The sequence below is a fragment of the Lepus europaeus genome, chromosome 6 (assembly GCF_033115175.1).
Source record: "Lepus europaeus isolate LE1 chromosome 6, mLepTim1.pri, whole genome shotgun sequence".
In the NCBI taxonomy this organism is placed as follows: domain Eukaryota; kingdom Metazoa; phylum Chordata; class Mammalia; order Lagomorpha; family Leporidae; genus Lepus; species Lepus europaeus.
This window is the reverse complement of record NC_084832.1, coordinates 17,120,637-17,126,835: the sequence shown is the minus strand read 5'-3', so window position 1 is coordinate 17,126,835 and position 6,199 is coordinate 17,120,637.

Below are 6,199 nucleotides of genomic sequence, written 5' to 3'. Positions count from 1 at the left end.
GTGGGAGACCTGGAAGAAGTTCCTGGCTCCTGGCTTTGGATTGGCGCAGCTCCAGCCATTGCGGGTAATTGAGGAGTGAACCAGAAGATGGAAGACCTCCCTCCCTCCCTCCCTCTCTCTCCCTCTCTCACCTTCTCTCTCCTTCTCTCTCCTTCTCCCCACCCCTCCCTCCCTCTCCCTCCCTCTCTCTCCCTCTCTCTCCCTCTCCTCTATGTAACTGAGAACCTACCTAATAGAAATTAGAATATATTGGACAATAGGCCGGCACTGCAGCTCAATAGACTAATCCTCTGCCTGCGGCGCCGGCACCGGCACACCGGGTTCTAGTCCCGGTCAGGGCACCGATTCTGTCCCGGTTGCCCCTCTTCCAGGCCAGCTCTCTGCTATGGCCCGGGAAGGCAGTGGAGGATGGCCCAAGTGCTTGGGCCCTGCACCCCATGGGAGACCAGGAGAAGCACCTGGTTCCTGCCTTCAGATTAGCGTGGTGTGCCAGCCGCGGCGGCCATTGGAGGGTGAACCAACGGCAAAGGAAGACTTTTCTCTCTGTCTCTCTCTCTCACTGTCCACTCTGCCTGTCAAAAAAAACAAAACAAAACAAAACAAAACTTCATATAGGAAGAAAGTCACACTGAATCAATGAGAGAAGGAAGAATTCAGCAGGTCACCTAGAGAAAACTGGTTCGTTATATGGAAGCAAATAAAACTATCTCTATCTCAATCTCACATTACTCAAAGACAAACTCCACGTGACTTTCAGACCTAAATGTGAAAGGAGTATTTCTACAATCACATAGCTGAAATGCAGAGTTAGAGGCCTTTTTTTTTTTTTTTTTTTTTTTTTTTTTTAATGGAGGACCTGGATTGAATTCTAGGCTCCTGGTTTTTGTTTTGTTTTTTTGTTAAATTTATTTATTCATTTAAAGGCAGAGTTACAGAGAGGCAGTGGCAGAGAGAGAGAGACAGACAGAGAGGTCTTCCATCCACTGATTCATTCTCCAGATGGCTGCAACAGCCAGAGCTGTGCTGATCCAAAGCCAGGAGTCAGGAGCTTCTTCCAAGTCTCCCCAGAGGAGGGGCCCAAGGACTTGGGTCCTCTTCTACCGCTTTCCCAGGCTACAGCAGAGAGCTGGATCAGAAGTGGAGCAGCTGGGACTAGAACTGGCCCCCATATGGGATGCCGGCACTGCGGGCGGCGGCTTTACCTGCTACGCCACAGCACTGGCCCCTAGATGTTTGGTTTTTTTTTTTTTTTTTTTTTTTTTTCAATTTAAAATAGTTCAGGCTTTAGAGAGATAGTGTAGTATATACACTACAGATATTTAGAAACACCCCTGAGTGGGTCTGGGGAAACATCCAGTAATGAAAACCCTCAGTATTCCTACAGTACATGGAACAAAGACAGGAAGGGACGTGGCTTGGTTATCACCAGGTAACTGTGGGGACTGCACTGCTATCTTCAGCTTGCTTCCTCTGGCCCATGCTCTCCCCTCCCCACCTTGCTGTGTGCAAAGTGGCATCCACCTTGCGTCTCATCTGTAGGTTCCCTCAGCCTCTGGTGGGAGACAGAGCAGGAGAGCAGCTCCTGCCAGTAGCATATCCAGGCTGACTGGGACCCCCTGAGTGTGCTCTCCTAGGGTGGCCTTTCCCTCGAAACCCCTCTGTCACCTGATTCCAGGACATTCCCTCCCTTGTACCTTCTGACCATGGGGAAATGACCGGTATCTGGAACTAGCACAACGCTCTGCACTGTCTCAGTCGGGCTCCAGTGTTTCTGAACTGGGAGTGATTGGGCAATGTCTGGGGACGTCTGGCTTCGTAATGACTGTAAGGGTGCCAGGGTGTTACTGGCATCTAACAGGTAGAGACCAGGCTCCTCATAAGTGCCCTGCAATGCACAGGACAGTTCCCCATGAAGCAGAATTATCTGGCCCCAATATCAGCAGTGCCAAGCTTGAGAGACCCTGCTGTATACCCTTAATAAAATCATTTGATTAAACCCTCTTCAAATTACCCAATTCAAGTATGCCTCCATTTCCAAGTGACTGATATGGTGCCAGGTTATGAAAGTTTGTATTATTGGATTTCCAGTGGTAAACAATCAGTTGTGAACAATGAAAGAAAATGCAGAATATTCTGGTGTCTAAGGGCAAGAAAAGACTTCTATCTTCTTTTAAAGATTTATTTTATTTGAAATGCAGCATCATAGGAGAGAGAGAGAATATGAATCTTCCATCCCCTAGTTCACTCCCTAAATGGCCACAATAGCTGGGGCTGGGCCAAGCTGAAGCCAGGAACCTGGAACTCCATCCAGGTCTTCATGTGGGTGGCAGGGGCCCAAGCCCTCAAGCCGTGTTTGACTACCTTCTCACACTCATTAGCAGAGAACTGGATTGGAAATGGAGCAGCTAGGACTCCAACCAGCAGTCATATGGGATGCTGGTGTTGTAGGCGGTAGCCTAACCCCTCGGCCATATGTTGGCCCCAAGAAAGGATTTCTTAAGCAGAACTTGTAAAGCACAGAATATTGGGGAGTTTGTATCAAAGTTAAATGTATCTGTTTCACAAAAGACACTCTGGACAAGTTAACAGGTGCCAGGTTGCAAGAGGATAGTCTAAATGTCTAAAATGGATAAGGGGCTGATATCTAGAATGCATAAGAAATCTCTATACACCAATAAGGAATCCAAATGGAAAAAAAATTGGTGAGGTTAGAGAGGAAAACCACAAGATTAAAAGGTATCTAAAGAGAAACTAAAATTGAAGTTTTCAGATCAATACAAATTAAAACAATATTATCACTTTACACTCCTTAGATGGACAAAAACCTGAAGGGTACATAATTCCGTGTCTACAGGGGTCTGGGCATATACAGAGACCCCTGTGCTATGTGATGAGAGAGTGGCTGAATGCTGCCATTGGGAGGAGAATATGGTGACACTGTGGCCATGCTGGGTAGAGGGACTGCAGCCCCTCCCTCTCAGCAGTTGTTTTCCTGATATACACGCATGTCTGTACAGGAACGAGCACTGATGCTCAGTGGTGTGTTGTAGGTAGAATTCCTGTGGGTGCTCTCCGTGGCATGCCTTGTGGCCATTGGAGGCATTCGATTAGACATTAGATATGCATAGGGCATCACATAAGGGTCTTAAAAACTCAGTGCCAGAGCTGCTGCTGTGACACAGTGGGTTAAGATGCCATATTAGAGCATCCAGTTCCCTGCTAATGACCTGGGAAAGCAGTAGAAGTTGGCCAAGTGCTTGGGCCCCTGCCACCCACGTGGGAGATCCAATCCAGATGGAGTTCATTGCAGCCATTTGGGAAGTAAAACAGTGAATGAAATATCTCTCTCTGCGTGTGTCTCTCTCTCTCCTTCTTGGTCACTTTGCCTCTCAAAGAATCTTTTCTAAAAATTCAATGCTAAGAAACAATGAGAGCTCTCACACAGCACTGTTGTACACTAAACATGTACATTTTTAATAGAATACAGAACAAAGGAAGACACAATGAACAAAATAGAACAATTGTTATGGAAGAGAGGGAAGTAAAATGAGGAATGAGGCACAAAGGAATAAAGAGTGGCTTCATCTATGCAGACTAAGTTGCATGATCAATGTAACCTACTGTTCTTAAAATAAGAAATGAAAGCAATGAATTGAAGGGAAGAAGGAATCTAGGAATCTTAGCTTGGAAGAACAATGTACTACAGCTTAATGGGAGGGAAGAGCTGAGCAGTGACAGGGCATGGGGGTAATATGGAGCGCGCCCTCTCCTGGTCACTGTTGATCATTGCAGAGACTATAACCAGCTCTCTTCCCAAAGCAAGAATTAGCTTCTGTGTGCCGGCAGGTGGCAATATGAGGGGTACAAGTGAGAGCGCTAGCTGGGTCTGAGCCAGGAGATTACGTTGGGTTGTGAAAAATCCTTCTCTGTCCAACAAAAGGTGACAACTTAGGACCACTTACTTGCCCTGGGTTGGGGAGATACACTCAGCACCCGCCTTCAGTGTTCAAACGTGCACCAACTGGGCCTGTTGAAGCAGTGGGTCACCTATTCTGAGTATCCTCATTTTTCTAGGAGTAAAAACAACAGACAACATTTATTTAGTTCCTCCTCTGTGCTGTGTGCATTATGTCATTATAATCCTCATGTAAATCTAGGAAGCAGGGGATTTGTGATATCAAAAAACACTATTGGGTGCAACAGGTTAAGCCACTGCCTGCCATGCCAGCATCTGTATGGGTGCCCACTTCCCATCCAGCTCCCTGCTAGTGCACCTGGAAAAGCAGCAGCAGATGGCCCAAGTACTTGGCCCCTGCCACCCACGTGGGAGATCCACATGCGGATCCAGGCTCCTGGATATGGCCATTGAAGGAGTGAATCAGAGATTGGAAGATTCTTTCTCTGTCTCTCCCTGTCTACAACTCTGCCTTTGAAATAAATAAATCTTTTAAAATTTTTTTTTAAATTTGGGCTTCATAGATTTCCCTTCCCTTCAAAGAAAATGCTGTAATTCCAGCTCTGGTCACAACACCCCACTGCCATCCCTAGAATTTTGTGTTCTATGACTAAAACTGGCTTTTACTAATGTTTTTGTCTTTCCAGACATAATTATTTCTTCTTTTTTTGTGTGTGTGTGATATTACAACTGAGTCCCCTCACTGCATCACACTGCCTTTTGAATCCCAGGTTGCTTTATAAAACATTGCAAACACAATTGGAGTTTGAGAATGCTTAGCAATATATATATATATCCACTCTGCCTGTCAATATATATATATATATATATATATATATATATATATATATATATATATATTGACAGGCAGAGTGGATAGTGAGAGAGAGAAACAGAGAGAAAGGTCTTCCTTTTTGCCGTTGGTTCACCCTCCAATGGCCACCGCGGCCAGCACACTGCGCTGATCCGAAGCCAGGAGCCAGGTGCTTCTCCTGGTCTCCCATGCAGGTGCAGGGCCCAAGCACTTGGGCCATCCTCCTCTGCCTTCCCAGGCCATAGCAGAGAGCTGGCCTGGAAGAGGGGCAACCGGGACAGAATCCGGCGCCCCAACTGGGACTAGAACCCAGGGTGCCGGCGCCGCAAGGTGGAGGATTAGCCTGTTAAGCCATGGCGCCGGCCTGCTTAGCAATATTGACAGTGGAATGATGAGCAAAAAATGCTGGCTGAATTCTTCCAAAGAAATCATTTCCTCTTTTCCCTGGGGGAGACAGGCCAGGGAAGTAGCTCCATACCCTAAATATTTTCAGACAGCCAGGTGGTCTTTCTGCTTTCTTTCTCAAGTTTTCATGCAAAACAGGAAACTTTAATACGTATTTACATCTAAAAAGAAAATCTAAGTATTTGGCTAATAAGGTAAGAGAGCAATAACGCCTCAAGACAGAACAATTTATTGAGTCTTTATTTAGCTTTTAGATGTTTCAAAGAATTTTTTAAAGATTTATTTATGTATTTGAGAGGCAGAGTTGTAGATACTTCCCAAATGGCTACAGTGGCCACACTGAGTCTATCTGGAGCCAGGGGTTTCTTCCATGACTGACACATGGGTGCAGGGGCCCCAGCAGCTGGGCCATATTCTACTGCTTTCCCAGGCCATGGCAGAAGAGGAGCAGCCCGGACTTGAACCAGCACCCATATGGGCTGCAGTCGCCATAGGTGGAGGCTTAGCCTGCTATGCCACAATGCCAGCCCCAGTTTTGAAGGCTTTTTTACTGTACTCTAACTGGGCCCTGCAGTCAAAGTGTTGGCAAGTCAAGCGTATGTTAATGCTGCTACATTTTAAGCAACCTAGTTAAAAAAATCTCTGTTGAATAATGTAAGAAAAAGGTGGTTTTCTATTTTAAATTGCTGGGTTTCTATATTAGATGTACAGTCAGGCATATCCTTTCTGGGAATTCAACTCATAGTGTCATAAAGAAAAATACAATGGACAAAAACTGAGATTTACCAGGTGGCTCTGTATTTCTCCAAGACAGAACTCTTTCCACCATCAATATACTAATACTTTACAAATGAAAGCTATAGGGCCCGCACGATGGTGTAGCAATTTAAGCCTCCGTCGGCAGTACTGGATTCCCATATGGGCACCAGTTCAAATCCGAGCTGCTCCACTTCTAATCCAGCTCTCTGTTATGGCCTGAAAAAGCAGTGGAAGATGGCCCAAGTGCTTGAGCCCCTGCACCACGT